This window comes from Heloderma suspectum, chromosome 4 (assembly GCF_057233095.1).
Source record: "Heloderma suspectum isolate Gila_16-S chromosome 4, 16-S_ref, whole genome shotgun sequence".
Taxonomy (NCBI): Eukaryota; Metazoa; Chordata; class Lepidosauria; order Squamata; family Helodermatidae; genus Heloderma; species Heloderma suspectum.
The window spans coordinates 79,004,440-79,023,133 of NC_139461.1; the positions used below are offsets into that span (position 1 = coordinate 79,004,440).

The following is an 18,694-nucleotide window of genomic DNA, read 5'->3' on the forward strand; positions in this document are numbered from 1 at the left end:
CCTGAAAATGCTACACAGAGGTTTGGGGAGCCCTCTGGAATGGGATGAGCTGTGATACAGGTTGGGCAGGGGGGATCCCCAAATATTGGGTGAAGGTTTCCCTGCGCAGCAGCTTCACCCACCAGTGGGCTGACACCATTGGATACAATTCAGAATAAGGTTTGTCTGCTTGAATGTCCCACATTGCTTTCTACCATACCAGTTAGGTAACAAAATCAGTATCTATAGCTCTTTAAATGATCTTGGGCAACTATTTTATGCAGAGGAGGAGAGAGGAGCAGAAATGGAACAGGTGACAGCAGCTGTGGCTACCACACACCAGATTGATCTCTGCACCTCAGTTTGATCCATCTTAAAAAGTAAATGCTTGCTGTCCAGGTTGCAATTTGGCAGGCCTTCCAGTCACAGCATCAGTTTAGTTCTAAGATGACTACCACATTCCATTTCTAATAGTATTTGAATGCAATCACCCAGTGGTATAGTGATACAGAATCCAAATTTCTGATTAAAGCATGAATGAACATAGTACATTGCTATTTTCTTTCAAGTCCTCTATTCCTTCCAGTTCTCATGTGTTCAAACATTTCATGCTGCTACTAAGGGGTTTCCTATACAACAAATAAATGTTCTCCTTTACATCTCTGGAATCTTGTATCATACAGCAACTAGCAGCAATCTGCCACATGGTTCAATAGTCATCAGTTGTCATCAGAGGCTCACCTTATTCTCTCTCTGCTCCCTATATTTCCCTGGCTTACCATTCTGATGCAAGAACTATGGCAAAAGGAGAGAGGAGAGAAAATGGAGGGACGGCCATATCACAGAATAGACAGGAAGAGAGGAAAGGGGAACGGTCACATTGAGGGTGCAAGAATATGAATGAAAGTGTAATTTTGACTGGGAACTTAGCCTGCTGCTCTTAATTCCTCAATGTTTTTTAAACATACATTTTAATTCATATTTTTCATATAAACTGTAATAACAAAAGAAAGTGGTTTACAGCAAGGTAAAATCAACTATAGATAAAACCAATATTATACAATGACTCTACAATAGAATATCAAAAAAAGGAGAAGGGTATGCAATGGATTGTATAATAAAAACAAAAAAAGAACTGAAATCAGCTTGTCTGGGAGAAAAAGCGGAAACAGACTTTAAGTCCATACAATAAAATAATAGAGTAAAACAATAAAAGCACAGACAATAAATGCTGTATTGTCTCAGAAAATGCTCTTGAAGAAGCTGTTGGGAGCATTCAGGTGTCCTATTCTCTGATAAATCAGGAATGAACTCTGTGCTTGCATAGTCCCTCTTCTTCCCTGCATTTGAAAGTTCAACTAAAAAGAATAGTGTTACATGGTTAGACCCTAGTTTGCATGGCGTACTTCAACCAGTTTGCCTATTTTCATGTAACAGAAAGCTATGTTTTGATTAAACTAGGAAGTGTCTCCCAGTTCTCAGGACTGTAATTATATTTAGCCACACCTGTTCACCCCAAGCTCAGAAATGTGTGAGTTAAGAAGAAAATTGCAGAGTTACTGAAAATTATAAGACAAATGTTACATACACAGTAAGCATGTTTGCAGTAAAAAATATGTATTTTAGTGAAATTTTATTTTAACCGTTTTTGCTTTTAAAATTGTTTAAATAATGTTTAATTTCATTTTATAATTAGCCTGATGTTTGTATTTTTAATATAGTTTTGATTGTATTCTTTCTGAAATAATGGAGAAATATGTAAATAAAGATAAACATTCTATCTTATGAAGGGAATGCATTTCCATATTCCAGTTCAAAAAAAATGTTTTAATGTAAGTAGTAACTTTAATGCTGTACTTCAGGAGTGACAGCTCTAAAGTCTTGCTCGAATGATGAAGCAAAGAAAGAGTGCATGTTATAACCACTGGAAGCATTCTCCCGCGGGGACTCTCCTGTGTAACTGAAATATATAAAGGGCAAGATAAATTGCTCCTTGGTCATGTTAGGGACCCCTTCATGGATCACTGCCTTGTGGTGGCGAAGGGGCTTCGTAACTCAGTGAAGCCATAAGCTATGCCGTGCAGAGCCACCCAAGACGGACAGGTCATGGCAAAGAGTTCTGACAAAATGTGGTCCACTGGAGAAGGAAATGGCAACCCACTCCAGTATTCTTGCCAAGAAAACCCCATGGAAAGTATCACAAGGCTAAAAGATACGACGCTGGAATATGAGTCCCTCAGGTCGGAAGGTGTTCAATATACTACTGGGGAAGAGCAAAGGGAATTTCCAAGTAGCGCCAGAAAGAGTGAAGCGGCTGAGCCAAAGCCGAAAGGACACCCAGCTGTGGATGTGTCTGGTGGTGAAAAGAAAGTCCAATGCTGTAAAGAACAATATTGTTTAGGAACCTGTAATGTAAGATCAATGAACCAAGGTAAGCTGGAGGTGGTCAAACATGAGATGGCAAGATTAAACATTGACATCTTGGGAACCAGCGAACTAAAATGGACAGGCATGGGCGAATTTAATTCAGGTGACCATCATATCTACTACTGTGGGCAAGAATCCCTTAGAAGAAATGGAGTAGCACTCATAGTCAATAAAAGGGTGGGAAAAGCAGTACTGGGGTACAATCTCAAAAATGACAGAATGATCTCAGTACAAATCCAAGGCAAACCATTCAACATCACAGTAATTCAAGTCTATGCCCCAACCACTGAGGCCAAAGAAGTTGAGGTTGATCGGTTCTATGAAGACCTACAACACCTTCTAGTACTAACACCAAAAAAAGATGTCCTCTTCATCATAGGGGATTGGAACGCTAAAGTAGGAAGTCAAGAAATCACTGGGATAACAGGCAAGCATGGCCTTGGTGTACAAAATGAAGCAGGACAAAGGCTAATCGAGTTTTGCCAAGAGAACACGCTGATCATAGCAAACACTCTTTTCCAACAGCACAAGAGGTGACTCTACACATGGATATCACCAGATGGTCAATATCGAAATCAGATTGATTATGTCCTTTGCAGCCAAAGATGGAGAAGCTCTATACAGTCAGTAAAAACAAGACCTGGAGCTGACAGTGGCTCAGATCATGAGCTGCTTCTTGCAAAATTTCGGCTTAAATTGAAGAACGTCGGGAAAACCACGAAACCATTCAGGTATGACCTCAATCATATCCCTTATGAATATACAGTGGAGGTGAGGAATAGATTTAAGCGATTAGACCTGATAGACAGAGTGCCTGAGGAACTATGGACGGAGGTCTGTAACATTGTTCAGGAGGCAGCAACTCAATCCATCCCCAAGAAAAAGAAATGCAAGAAAGCAAAGCGGCTGTCTGATGAGGCTTTACAAGTAGCTGAGGAAAGAAGGGAAGCGAAAAGCAAGGGAGAAAGGGGAAGATATACCCAACTGAATGCAGAGTTCCAGAGAATAGCAAGGAGAGACAACAAGGCCTTCTTAAATGAACAATGCAAAGAAATCAAAGAAAACAATAGAATGGGAAAGACTAGAGATCTCTTCAAGAAAATCAGAGATCTCAAGGGAACGTTTTGTGCAAAGACGAGCATGATAAAGGACAAAGAAGGCAGGGACCTAACAGAAGCAGATGAGATTAAGAAGAGGTGGAAAGAATACACAGAAGAACTCTACAGGAAAGATCTTTATGTCCCTGATAGCCATGATAGTGCGGTCCTGAACTTGAGCCGGACATCCTCGAGAGTGAAGTCAAGTGGGCCTTAGGAAGCATTACTAACAACAAAGCTAGCGGAGATGACAGTATTCCAGCTGAGCTATTTAAAATCCTAAAAGATGATGCTGTTAAAGTGCTGCACTCAATATGACAACAAATTTGGAACACTCAACAGTGGCCACAAGACTGGAAAAGGTCAGTTTACATTCCAGTTCCAAAGATGGGCAATGCCAAAGAGTGTTCAAACTACCGTACAATTGCACTCATTTCACATCCCAGCAAGGTGATGCTCAAAATCCTACAAGCTAGGCTTCAGCAGTATGTGAACCGAGAACTACCGGAAGTACAAGCTGGGTTTCGAAGAGGCAGAGGAACTAGAGATCAAATCGCCAACATTCACTGGATCATGGAGAAAGCAAGAGAATTCCAGAAAAACATCTATTTTTGCTTCATTGACTACGCTAAAGCCTTTGATTGTGTGGATCACAACAAACTCTGGCAAATTCTTAAAGAGATGGGAGTACCAGACCACCTTACCTGTCTCCTGAGAAACCTTTACGAGGGTCAAGAAGCAACAGTAAGAACCAGACATGGAACAACCGATTGGTTCAAAATTGGGAAAGGAGTATGGCAAGGCTGCATATTGTTGCCCTGCTTCATGATATGTGATAAATCATTGCATAGTAAAAAGCACTTGAAGCTGTGTTGAGGTTTCTGCAGGATGGATGCCAACATCTGAAAATCATATTACAACATGTGGAAAAGGAAAAGACAGTTCTAATTTGAGACTAGGCTTGCCACTGTTGGGCTCCAGGAATCTGATGCCGAAGATGGTCCTGGACATCATAAACAGAAAGCCAGTTAATCTGTGTTAACTGCCAGTTTATTTGTTCATATAGTTGTGAGCATGAGCAGGCTAACAAGGGGAGATAGTGTTCACAGTAGACCCAGTGGCAACTTCCACAAACAGGAGGGAGTCCTTGCTCACAGTATATGCCATGGCAGCTGCTGTTTATCTTCGGTATACTTCCTTGGTTTATCTATGATTTGATGTATTTGTAATTATAATAATATAATCTTTTGAAAACAGTAAGAACCGGACATGGAACAACCGATTGGTTCCAAATTGGGAAAGGAATACGACAAAGCCGCATATTGTCACCCTGCTTATTTAACTTATATGCAGAGTACATCATGAGAAACGCCGGGTTGGATGAATCACAGGTCGGAATTAAGATTGCTGGGAGAATTATCAACAACCTCAGATACGCAGACGATACCACCCTAATGGCAGAAAGCAAAGATGTTCTAAAGAGCCTCTTGTTGAGGGTGAAAGTGGAGAGTGCAAAAGCTGGTTTGAAACTCAACATTAAAAAAACTAAAATCATGGCATCACTTGCTGGCATATAGAAGGGGAAGAAATGGAAGCAGGGACAGATTTTACTTTCTTGGGCTCCAAGATCACCGCAGACGGTGGCTGTAGCCATGAAATTAAAAGACGCTTGCTCCTTGGGAGGAAAGCTATGGCAAACCTAGTCAGCATAGTAAGAAGCAGAGACATCACCTTGCCGACAAAGGTTCATATAATCAAAGCTATGGTTTTCCCAGTAGCAATGTATGGCTGTGAGAGCTGGACTATAAGGAAGGCTGAGTGCCAAAGAATTGATGCTTTCGAACTATGGTGCTGGAGAAGACTCTTACGAGTCCCCTGGACTGCAAGGAGGTCAAATCAGTCCATCCTAAAGGAAATCAACCCTGAGTGCTCATTGGAAGGACAGATACTGAAGCTGAAGCTCAAATATTTTGACCACCTAATGCGAAGAGAAAACTCCCTGGAAAAGACCCTGCTGCTGGGAAAGATTGAAGGCAAAAGGAGAAGGGGACGGCAGAGGATGAGATGACTAGATAGCATCACCAATGCAATGAATATGGACTTGAGCATGCTCCGGGAGAGAGCACAGGACAGGAAGGCCTGGCGTGCTATGGTCCATGGGGTCACGAAGAGTCGGACACGACTGAACAACAACAATGTTAGGGAATCAGGATGTTGCCAAAGCTAATTTAATTATGTTCAGTAGAGACCCTGTTACCTATGCAATATTTGTTTTAACAACATCCCAAGAGGATCATGACCATGAGCTCTACTGATTTACATGTTATTTGATTTGCTCTTTTTAAATAGCTATTGTAAATTTTACATCTACTGACAAACATTTATTTTAAGTTTAAGATACATGATATAATTTAAATACAAAACATCTAATCCCTGTCTCCACCCTTGCAGCTTTCCATAATTCTTACCACATTTACTCTTCTAAGCTTGAGCTGCATCAAATAACAAATATAATTTAATTGTCCCAAGAACTGCTGCACCAACAAATGTGCATTTCAGCTGAGATATCTCAGTTTCCGCTGCACCATAAGCTGCAAATGCTGTTATGCCAGCAGGCAGATTTTCTGGCATAAATTCTTTAAGATCAGGTGCTAATATTTATTCCAGTTATTTTCCTGATTTGCACAGTATAAAAGTATATTTTGAGAGAAACCCAGCATTAGACATTAGATGTTATTTTAACAGAAATGTAAGTGAGATAGCTACTGGACTGTGGGAATATATATGGAATGATGGTCTAGGACCATTTTGCAAAATGAGCAGAGTTCACGGTTTCCCCCCTATTTAGCCCAGAACCAAGGGAAGGGGATATGTCCCTGCTCCCCAAGAGTTCTGTTATCATTTAGCTGTGTTTCATGACAGTAGCTGTGCTGATTGTTTGGCCCTGTATGCTCTCAGTCGCTCTCAGTGACCATTCTTCTACATTCACAAATAAGTTCTACTAATAAATGACATTCATTGGTGGATCTCTTATATGCCTACCAGAATGTCAGCATAAGGTTCCCTGAATGGTCCACAACTGGCCAGATGTCACAGCACATGTGAGCAGCTCTGTATCAAATAACACCCACTAGCTTCTAGGCAGCCATTTGGATGAGCAAAATAGGATGCTCAAGAGTTGCTTGCCAGTTAGTGTTGGAGGTGTAATCATGCAAATAGGTGTGAGAAGAGGTGTTTGGTGCCATGACCGCTAATGTCACAAAGGCACTGAAGTCTACATAGTTAGACAGGCTTCCTGGCTTTTCACTTTTGTACTTCCCATTTAGGAAGAGACATTTATGTGTGTGTGTTGGGGTGGGGGGAGATTTTTCACAGGAGCAGAAAATCAAAACTATTAGCCTACCCGCCCTCTGGGTTCATGTCCTGCCCAATGAAGCAGTTTAGGGGGAGGGACAGGTAGACTGAAACATTTAAACATGGATCACTATATAAAGAAATTCTCACAGCATGATCTTTACTTATCAAAAGTGTTCAATGAACTCCGAAAGCTGTCAAGAGAAGCGCCAAAGTGGAGTAGTTGATTCACAAGCAAACTTACAAGGTGAATGTACTACTGCAGACTGTACTTAGCAGACAGGCAGATCTGCACACTTGTGAAGGACCAGGAAAAAAATAAAAACAAACAAAAATGAATACATTTGCGTACTTCCAAAGCACTGGAAAAAATGATGGCAAATGAAGTAATTGCTCCGAAAAGGGGCTGTGATCAAAGGGCTGGGGAGCCAACAGACTCCCACGTGCCAATTGCATCCTCTCACATGACTTGAATTGGCACTTGTCAATTCCCACCTCTTCCCACTTCACCGCTTTCCTTGACTCCGAATTCCAAAAGCAAGGACTGAATGGGATGGAGATATTGGGGCAGGCAGATGTACTTACAGTGGGAGTATAGGTGTAATTACTGCAGGAGTATAGGTGTACTTACTTCGAAAATGGGTTCATTTTTAATTTTTGTTTTATTTTTCTGTCATTCTTAAGTACAGGGGGTGGGGGAACTGATAAGTGTCCATTTAAGAGGTAAAATGAGAGGATGAAACTGACAAGAGGGATTTCAACACATGGGGGGATATTGATCTGTACTGCTGAAGAAAGTAAATAGCAAACAGATGAATGTGGGCAATTGCGCACTTCAGAATGACAGATTTTTTTTTTTAAAGAACCCATTTGTGTACTTCCAAAGCACGAAAAAATATTTTTTTAAAGGTTGCATACAAAAAAATTGCACTGAAAAGGGGCAGAAATTGCAGCAGGGGAGGAAGCCAGAGAAGTTTCCCTCTGCAGGGACAAGGATACCAAAGGCTGTGCCACAAAGGGCCATGGGATATGTGCAGGGAGTGGGTGGGGGGACTAAGGGGGAAACAAGCCATGGGAAGCTGCAGAGTACCCAATTGTCTCTCAGGTATAACGTGGGTTAGCAAGCAAACAATCAACCCACCATGGCTTATTTTCAGGGTGGTTTATCATGACATTGATAACAGACTTCACAATGTCTGTTCATATTTCAATTTACCATGTTCGTTAGGTTAAAGTGCTAAAGTGTGTACTTTTCAATGTGAAGACATTGACACACGATCAAAGGCCATAGCTCAGTGTGACAGAGCACATGCTTTGCATGCAGAAGATCCCAGGTTCGATCCCCAGCTTCTCCAGGTAGAGCGAGGAAAGAATCCTGCCTGAAACCCTGGAGAGCTGCTGCCAGTCAGTGTCGACAATACTGGGCTAGACAGCCAATGGTCTCACTCAGTATAAGGCATATTCCTATGTTCCTAAAGGTATTTGGTTGAAGGTAAAATACTTATTATATCCATGTTAACTTTGTCTTAACTTAAAAACAGAAAACAACCATTTTTACAGGAATAGCTGAACTGCAGAAACCCTTTTCTCTTGAGGTGTGCCAGACCTACACTGCAATAAAATAGGAATTCTAATAATAAGGAACTGCTTTTCTAATAAAATCAAACTGTTCTTTACACGTACTGTTCACACTAGGCCCTCCAAAGCAGAATGCCAGTTCAAAATTATTTCACATTAGTCAGAAGATTCTTTGGACAAGGTACTAGAACTGCCAGGGTGTTAAAAATTGTGGTATGCTGAATACACAGTGTGGCATTGCTGTCATTCCACTTACTGACAATATCAAAGGAATTAATGGTGGCTAATAAAAATAAGCAACTGCACACGCCCAGCGGGTTGAGGTGAAATTATGACATCTTGTACATCTTATTTCATTTTCCACAATGAATCATTGCCTGCCAGCTACAACATGCATCTTAATCCTTTGCAAATGCAAATTCACCTGTGAAGAAAACATACACCAACTCCATTAATATCTGAAATACTTATATCCTATACATTAAAGGGGCATGGGAGTGCCACTTTACTGAAGTTGAGTCACACACAAAAAGGTTCAAAAGTCTAGTGCTTATAAAAATGACACCTGTTGAGCTAATAATTTAAAACTTGGCATTCATGATCTATCCAATGAGGTCTACAATCATGCAAAATTTCAAACCAATCTCATACAAATTGCCACAGATACTGCAAGTTAAAAAGTGCTGAAAATGGACAGATTCGTACTTTTTACTCCAAGCTGCGGCTTGGCATATCATAGATTACTTTCAAATTCTGGGGGAAACTATGGATGTACTTTTTTCAGACTTGTTGAGGAGGTGTGCCTTTAATTGGTTTGGTGAAATTCCAAGCAGCGGTTCAAAAGTTATCAAGGTTTTTCTGACCATGAAAGCCTATGGCAGCAACTGCTAGCAAAGTTATCTTGGGCATGTTCAGTTTCACTTTGAAACTATAATGCTGCCTTGTACTCCAGTGTTTTAAATTCCACTGGTCCTGTCAGCATTTTGACAGTGGCAGAGGCGTAGCAGGAAATTGTCAACTCAGATAAGAGTGAAATATTTTTGAAGGCTAAGGGAATCAGTCTCACTGACTGACAGATCGCTTGATGAAGAGAGGGAGGAAAAGGAAAAGGTTATGCTGGAATCCTGTGCAGGCTTACTCAGAAGTAAGCTATTCTGAACATACAGGAGCATATTTATTTGTTTGTACGCATCTACTCAGTTAATCACTTGTTTTTTGTGTTTTGTTTTTTCAGAACACAATAAATTTCCTTTTTAAAAACCAGGGGAATTCAATGATAAAAATGTGCAATGTCACAAATTGTGCAACAAACAGGCATGGGTCAACACACAGGAAGATCCCTCTAGCAATACAGTAAGGTTTAGATGCTTCATAATGCAATACAGGACCAGAACAACATGGGGCATCTTTGCTGGTCTCAGGCACTCCATCCTCCCTTTGAGTGCTTTTGATTTGAACTTTAAAGACCTAGGAAAAGTATGGGTGCATAGAGGGTAAGTTGTAAGCAAGCACAATCTGTAACATTGCACAACATCACTACTGATCACGGGGCACATCTGTTAAGGTATAAGCCTACGCTTCCAATTTCCTAGCTTTGCGGAGCTTGAGCCAACGTGAGATAGCCTTAACTCTTCTCTTAAACTAGCATAAATTTAAACTTAAATTTATTACATTTCTATACTGCCCTATAGCCAAAGCTCTCTGGGCAGTTTACAAAAGTTAAAACATTGAAATACAATATACAAAGTTTAAAAGCCATTTACATAAAAGCACACAGACACTAACTAAAAACAAGTCTGAGTTAAAAACAATTTAACAAAAAATCCAACAATAAAAACAACACAGCTTAAAAACAACACAGCTCAAAAACAGCATACAAAAGTCAGCAAAAGGAACAACAGTTCTAAAAAGGGAAGGCCTGCTGGAGTAAGAGAGTCTTTAATTCCTGCTTAAAGACCTTCGAAGAGGTCAGCAGGTGCATTTCAACGGGCAGGTCATTCCACAACTGAGGGGTGGCAAAAGAAAAGGTCCCTTTTGATCACTGAATATATACTGAATTTGAATCAAGCATGCAGCATTTAAATCACACACCACTGGTACTTTAGAGTTATATTTCTCTTTATTTTGTTCTAGCACTAGCCCTATGTTTAGGGTTTTAAATATACATTTAAAATTCCATCTACTGCTCCTATCACCATGATGCAAGATTTCTTCCTAAAGAAATAGCGAACCAAAATAGTGGAAAGCAATATGGAACAAAAGCCTCTTTAAATCTAGCTCAGAAAGATAAGAAAAGACACCATGAAAACTAAACACTGATGGTACCTAACTCCAGTTATGTTAAGCCACACATTGGTGGATTATTCTGTGGGAATGCAGGGATAAGATATGGTGATGCCTTAGAAATCTGGATAAATTAAACCCAGCTTTAAAAAATAAATCTGACATACCAGAGGCTCTGAACAAGGTATCAAAAGACGTGGTCTCATTTTATGATAATTATACATGAACTAATCATGCACCTCAATCTAGTTTGATGTATTTCTGGAAGAGTTTGGCTTTTGATGCACACCCTTCTGTTACACCTTTCCAACAAAGAATAATACATTATTCTCTTTATATAGGAGAGCTTCCTATCCAGAATTTCTTACTGTTTTTCCACCTAAACATATCCAAATGTATCTTCCTCCAAAGGATGACATCATTGCAGATACCACTGAACTTGAGACCTGTTTTTAGTTCTATGTTTTTAAGCTTCAACAAATTCTTCAGTGACTAGTGCCCAATGGTAAATGTGATAATAGAGATGGGGCTCCCAAAATATTATAGTGAGACATGCAGGGTGTTGGAGAGAATAGGGGGAGTGTATGGATGTATGTGAATGGCTTGTGGACGTGGCTTGGCCTCACTTCACCAAGTTTTGTATTTGGTCCTACCCACTGCTGGCATGCAATCCCCAGAAGGTTATCCACAAGGGAATGTGGCCTGGGACCAAAAAATGTTCCCCAACCATGCTTTAAACTGATCTTATTCTATATGAACTACTTTTCACCACTTTTTTTTTTTTTAAACATGCTGTGTGAGCCTCATCCACTGGTATGACTGAAGGGGAACAGCTGCTGAAAAACTGGAAAACTTAGCCCAACATTTGTTTTTACAACTTGCTCCATTTTATTTACAATCTTATTATTCACAGTGTTATTTTTCTCACACACCATGAATTCCTGTTTTCTTGCATCTTGGATCGTCATGTTCATTGTAAATGAACTTTGCCTTTAAGAATGTTGGTGTATTGGCCTGCATTATATAACTGTCTAATGCACTCACAAGACACAATATGGATGATATCTTTTATAGAAGCAGCTGCTCTTTTGCTTGAAACTTACAATGGTCCACCAAATAAATCATCATTAGAACCAAGACCCCTCAAGTCAAATTCCACTTAAATGGCTGGTAAGTGAGGTGATTTTGGACAAGCACTACCTCATCCCTAATTTTAGAAAAAATAGGAATAATATTGACTAACCACACAAAAATTGTGAGACTGAAGACATAGTCACATGGTCACTGGGCACATGGCAAAAATACTTGAAAACCCTGTGTGCACCAGTGCAGTGCTTAGTCTGTGACCTAGTCATCTGAATCTGCCACCATATGGATTAACCTTTTATCACACCGGTCTAAACATAATTTTTAAAGCAACAGTGTTGGCATTTTAATGCATTTGTATTTTTTAAACAGAAATTCATGCCAAACTATCTCGTTTTATGGGCTGTTGTGGTTATAACACACAGGTTTCTATGGCCTATAATAATATAAGGAATAACATACACCATGTTCCTAGTTCAAGCCTCCATTTTGAGGTAGGTAATCTAGAAGCAAAAATCTGAAGTGAAATCAAGCGGGATTGTGCACAACTTTAAGGAAAATAGTAAAATGCCTAGTCAATACACAAAGCAGCTAAAATTTAACCCAGGATATTATGGACACAAGAAAACTAAGGCTGCAGTCCTATGAACATTTACCGGAGAGTAAGCCCCACTGAACTGAATGGGACTTCGAAGTAGCTGTGCATAGGATTGTACTATAAATAAGGTAAAGAAATCTAGCAAAGCCCCCATGAATAACTAATTCCCTTGGCCAAACTGGTAACATCTATTTGGAATAACACATATATTCTATTCTCAGTGCTATACCTTCTGTTCTGAGAAGTACCTTATGTTTGTGATGAGTATAGACAAACTGGAAAGCATCCACCACAGATCCACAGAGAGAAAACACATCTCAAGATACTGGAAAAGATTACTTTATTTACAATAAAGCCCTATGTTTGGAGAATTCAACACTGGTGGGTGGAATGCTGTGCCAGCATTTCTCTGCAGATGTTCCACATAAGTAAACAGAGTATCTCTTTCGACTGTATCCTGAATGTGTGTGGGAAAGCCCCCAGAGTTCACCCCAAAGAAAGAAGCTCATGTGAACAGAGTTAAACGTTGGTTGCGTGATACAGGCCCATTTTTCAAACAAATGAAAACCAAGTCTGTGGAATGTGATTTGCATGCAAAACTAAGTCTGTCAAAAAGTTACGGAAGAAAAGTTAACACCCCAGCCACATGCTTTTGCTGCAGATCTGCCCCAACTGGGTGCCCTCCAGATGTGTTGTACTGCAATTCCCACAAGTCCCAGCCAGCAATGGGGAAAGCTGGGTGTACACTGGTACTAGGGCAAAAATGTAGTTTCCATCACTGATGACAAGGGGAGACTTGGCCCATTCATTCAAATCTCTGTGACCCTACCCCAGACTTGCATGCAAATCACATTCCACACACGTGTTTTGAGGCATGGATGGAGAAGCAGAAACAATGCAGCAAGAGGTGTTAGTGTAACTGGGATAAATCTGCCCCATCTGCTAGAATGCTGCTTTAGCCATTGTAGTCCAGCTGTGCCACCACAGCAGCTAAACAAGGAGCTCAGGATTCAACTGCATAGGAAACAGAAGTAACTTTCCTGTACACGTAATGTAATTAATTTTACGGGCAAAACAGTTGCCCTTTTAGCCACACAAAGGGGTTTAGATCACCTGACCTCTGTCTCCTTAACAGTATATTCCATGCCATAACCTCAAGCCAGAGAAACAGAAGCACAAGGGGGTGGATGATGGGAGGGGGGAGCACTTGTTTGATGTCCAGATTAACAGCATTACATGAACTACACAAAAAGGGCAAGCAGTTCATTAAAATGTGTCACAAAACATCATTTCAAGGGCTCTTTCATCACATACAAATGGGAATCTTGTAGCAAAGAAGAAAGACCAATTGAACAACAGCAGCACTGCTTACTAGGATTGCGCCTAAAAAGCATAGTTTCATCTGTGCATTTGTCATATCATACTGAGGGGATGATTCACTAACACAATTCTGCAGAAGTCAGTGAGACCACAAGGCTGTACACAAGATGCAGTGTTTTCCTCATTACCAGTAACTTTAAAAAAAAAATATCAGATTTTTTTCAATAACGCCTACCAATGCACCATAAATTCTATCTGTCTTTATTGATAAAACAAAATACACATTTTATGTCCTCTTGTGTGTTGGAACATGAACCACTGAATAGTCTGATCACCCACAGTCTTTGGTCACCTATACATGCCTCCAGTTCCACTGGAAGCATAATTACAATAGCCCCCTCAGTGCTTGGTCAAGCAAGTAACTCCCAACAGAAGTTGCTAACAATAGTGCCATAGTGATACATGTCTAATATATCAGACATTTCAAACCCCCAATTAAACTCTCTATACATTTTTTTAACGGCTGATCACACAGGATTTATTACAAAAAGTATCTGGGTATCAACCTATAACTTCAATGTAACTGGAATTTAGCAGCTACCGCTCGTGTTTTGTTAGCAACTGCAAGCACTAAAGCATTCCAGCTTGTTATACAAGGCCAAGTATATGAATATGCTGCATTGTTTGGGCCCTTCAAAAATTTCTCACAGTAACAACACTAATGGTGCCAACATGATCCAAGAAATGCTGAAGAGCTGTTCCAGCAGCTTATTTAAGTAAGCATCAGGAAACGTCAACAGAGAAAAAAATGATTTCAAGTCAGTCACGTGCCTATAATTAGGCTACATTATTGAGGACAAGCTGCAACACGAAGGAGGGAGATAAAGGAAGGCTTCAGTGAGAAAGGGACAAAGGATAGAATCATTACTCCCTGGTTTGTTTTGTATTTAATCACCTGTTGTACATACGCCAAATCAATCCCGGTATACAACGAACAGGATCTTCTATTCAACAGAAATTATAAATCAAGCTACTTTGTCCTAAAACAGTGAGATAGGATGTGGTTCACATGAACAAAAGCTACCCTTGTCCTTTTTATTTCAGTTGAGTTCGTCCTCCATTGTTCCAGTATTAATTCACTCTTTTTCCATAAATATCAGGGATGTTGAACCCCAGGCCTGTGGGCCCAATCTGACCTACTTGGGGGCCAAATCTAGCCCTCTGGAATTCCCCAGATGACCCCCCCCTTCCCCACCTCCTTTCACCTGACTGCTGATTGGTGGTTTCCCGGCTTCTGCATGCTCTCGCCACCCCACCCACTCCCATTCTACAAGGTAGAAATGCCTCTCCTAAGGCTTAGAGCCTTTCTACATGAGGCATTTATTGTGTGCTTGTGATTCCCCACTCACAGTGCTTTACATGATATCCGCCTCCTCCAGGACCTCTCCTGTGCTTTGCAACCATTATAGTGTGTGTGTGGGGGGTTTCCTAACGAGGAAAGCCCAGTAGTTCTGTGAATGGTGACATGAAACACTGGTGTATTTGCACAATTCCTTTATACCATAGCGCCTCCTAGTGCTTGCATAATGGGACATATAGAAAGGCAGAGAAAGAAACCCCCCAGGGGGGAAAAAACATGTAAAGGAGCCAAGCTTAATCTCATAAAGAATCCGGAAGCAGAAGCCTCAGTAAGATAGCAGGTTAAAAGCCTCATGTAGAACAGCCCTCAGTTACCGGCAGTAACAGCTTTAAGATAAAATATGCTATTTTTTTGCATTTTGGACCCACCCCCTTTTGCTTCCGGCCCCGCCCACTGGCATGAAGCACGCACACACACACACCACAGCTTCTCTGAAACTGAATTTGGCCCTTGGGCTGAAAGAGATTTGTCACCTCTGATATAAGTGTGCGTACATGCAGGCTTTATCTTGAAATCAGGCACTCAATTCTGTCTTTTAAAAAAGGAAGATCTGTAGTCCGATTGCCTGGTGAGGAAGACCACCAGGCGAGGCAGCTTCTGTAAACTGTCTTTTTTTCTTTTTAAATCTTGCTATATCACAGTTAGCCAACATAGCTGTAGGCAACCTGCAATTCTTTAAATTAACTGATAACGCTCAGTTAGATATATTTGCGCAGGCTCACACATACTACACTACTGTTACTTTTACAAAATGGTGCATGAAAGAAACCTGATGTGTCTCTATTATGCCTTTTTCTTCTGATTCCAAGCTGAAAGAATGAACCCCCCCCCCCCCCGGATATCCAAGTCCAGCACATTAACCTTACTATTGGAATGCAATGGCTCAATGCTCTGGACAATCTGCCATAGTTGAAGGTAAACAGCCTGTACTACGGCCAAGGCCCTGGGTGGAGGTGCCTCAGAGAGCTGATCGCACATAAGCGCAAGGCCCACTGGAAGACCCCACTTCGGCCTATTATAAGGGCAAACGTTTGGCTCATAATACAATGACTGCAAGACTTTCAGTCCTGAAAAACAGAAGAAAATGTTTCCTGCCACATATTTAAAAAATGATTTGGTATTGTGGAGCTGTTTACAAGGACCCTGGAACTGGCCTTTCATGCCAACATGAAAGCATCTTTCAGTGAAAGATAATTCAGAAAGAAAGCTGAACTTTTCAAAAGGATCTGAGTAGAAAAGAAGAGGAAAAGGTCACTTTCAGGAATTATCCATTTGTCTTTGTACTTTAAAGCAGATCATAGAATCATAGAATCATAGAATAGTAGGGTTGGAAGGGGCCTACAAGGCCATCGAGTCCACTCCCTTGCTCAATGCAGGAATCCAAGTCAGAGCCTCCCTGACAAAATGGCTGTCCAGCCTCGTCTTGAACGCCTCCAGTGTGGGAGAGCCCACCACCTCCCCAGGTAATTGGTTCCATTATCGTATTGCTCTTACAGTCAGGAAGTTTTTCCTGATGTTCAGCCGGAATCTGGCTTCCTGTAACTTGAGGCCATTATTCCGTGTCCTGCACTCTGGGATGATCAAGAAGAGATCCTGGCCTTCTTCTCTGTGACAACCTTTCAAGTACTTGAAGAGCGCTATCATATCTCCCCTCAGTCTTCTCTTCTCAAGGCTAAACATGCCCAGTTCTTTCAGTCTCTCTTTATAGGGCTTTGTTTCCAGTCCCCTGATCATCTTTGTTGCCCTCCTCTGAACCCTCTCCAGTTTGTCTGCATCCTTCTTAAAATGTGGTGCCCAGAACTGGACACAGGACTCCAGATGAGGCCTAACCAGTGCTGAGTAGAGGGGAACTAGTACTTCCCGGGATTTGGAAGCTATGCTTCTATGAATGCAGCCCAAAATAGCATTGGCCTTTTTTGCAGCCACATCACATTGTTGGCTCATATTCAGCTTGTGATCGACAATAATTCCAAGATCCTTCTCGCTTGTAGTGTGGTTGAGCCACGTATCCCCCATCTTGTAACTGTGCATTTGGTTTCTTTTTCCTAGGTGCAGAACTTGGCATTTATCCCTATTAAATGTCATTCTGTTGTTTTCTGCCCAGCGCTCCAGTCTATCACGATCACTTTGAATTTTGTTTCTGTCTTCCAAAGTATTAGCTATCCCGCCCAATTTTGTGTCATCTGCAAATTTGATCAGCATTCCCTGCACCTCCTCCTCCAAGTCATTAATAAAAATGTTGAAGAGCACTGGGCCCAGGACTGAGCCCTGCGGTACCCCACTTGTTATCTCTCCCCAGTTTGAGAAGGTCCCATTGAGAAGCACTCTTTGAGTCCGATTCTGTAGCCAACTGTGGATCCACCGGATCGTTGTTTCATCTAGCCCACTTTGAGCTAGTTTGCTCATCAGGAGATCATGGGGCACTTTGTCGAAAGTTTTGCTGAAGTCGAGGTATATGATGTCTCCAGCATTCCCACGGTCTACAAGGGAGGTTACTTGATCAAAAAATGAGATCAGATTTGTCTGGCAGGACTTGTTTTTGACAAATCCATGTTGGCTTCGAGTAATCACGGCATTGTTGTCAAGGTGCTTCCAGATGGATTGCTTTATGATCTGCTCCAGAATTTTCCCAGGGATTGATGTCAGACTGACTGGTCTGTAGTTCCCAGGTTCCTCCTTTTTACCCTTTTTGAAGATAGGGACAACGTTAGCCCTCCTCCAGTCATCTGGCACTTCCCCCGTCCTCCATGATTTCTCAGATATCGATGCTGGTAGCTACTCTAGCTTTTCCAAACTGCAGTCAATTATTTTATATACTTCACTATATAACCACTATATAAATAAGATTTCTGCCTTAACAGACAAGATTCACCTTCTCTCTTACTAGGAAAATAGGAGAATGTGTCTCAGCAGGGAACTAGAGCCAACTGAACCTTCCAAGGTTGGGAAGATGGAGGTTCTGCAAAGGACTCATTGGCTAGGTTCACACAATACAACAACCCATATTCAAGGTTGAGTATGGGTTGAGTGTGGTTATCATTGAACTGTGGGTTATTGTTGAACCATGGTTAACAAGCCAGAGAACGCATGGTTTGTTGTTGGGTTGTGACTTGTGGGTTGTTTTTGGTTAACAAACCATGATTTGTTAGCATGGCTGGGTTCACACAATATAACAACCCACAGTTCAACAACAACCCACACTCAACCCATGGGTTGTCGTGTTGTGTGAACCCAGTCATTCTCTGAACCAGAGGACAATGGCAGGACTGTGACCGCAAGCAACCAAGGCCCTGCATAAGGCCCTGATTATGCTAACCCCAAGGAACTTACCTGTGCCTCATTTTCACCAGAATCCTCTGCTGCACACTGGAAGAACCAAGGGCCAGAGGTCACGCCACATTGCAGACTTCAGAAAACTATGGATTTTGACATCTAAACTGCGTTCCAGTTTGTGTTCAGGTTTGGGAAGTGTGAACTTGGTAAATTCTCATTGAACCCATCCAAATGGAAGCACATCGCAATGATCCTCACTCAAGGATTTGAGGGAGAGGA

General features: G+C 41.2%; 1 protein-coding gene across 4 annotated transcripts in view; it reads right to left on the reverse strand.

Moving 5' to 3' along the window:
* Positions 1 to 18,694, reverse strand: part of CABLES1 (Cdk5 and Abl enzyme substrate 1) — an 84,408-nt gene that overhangs the window by 42,854 nt on the left and 22,860 nt on the right. The window lies entirely within an intron of this gene.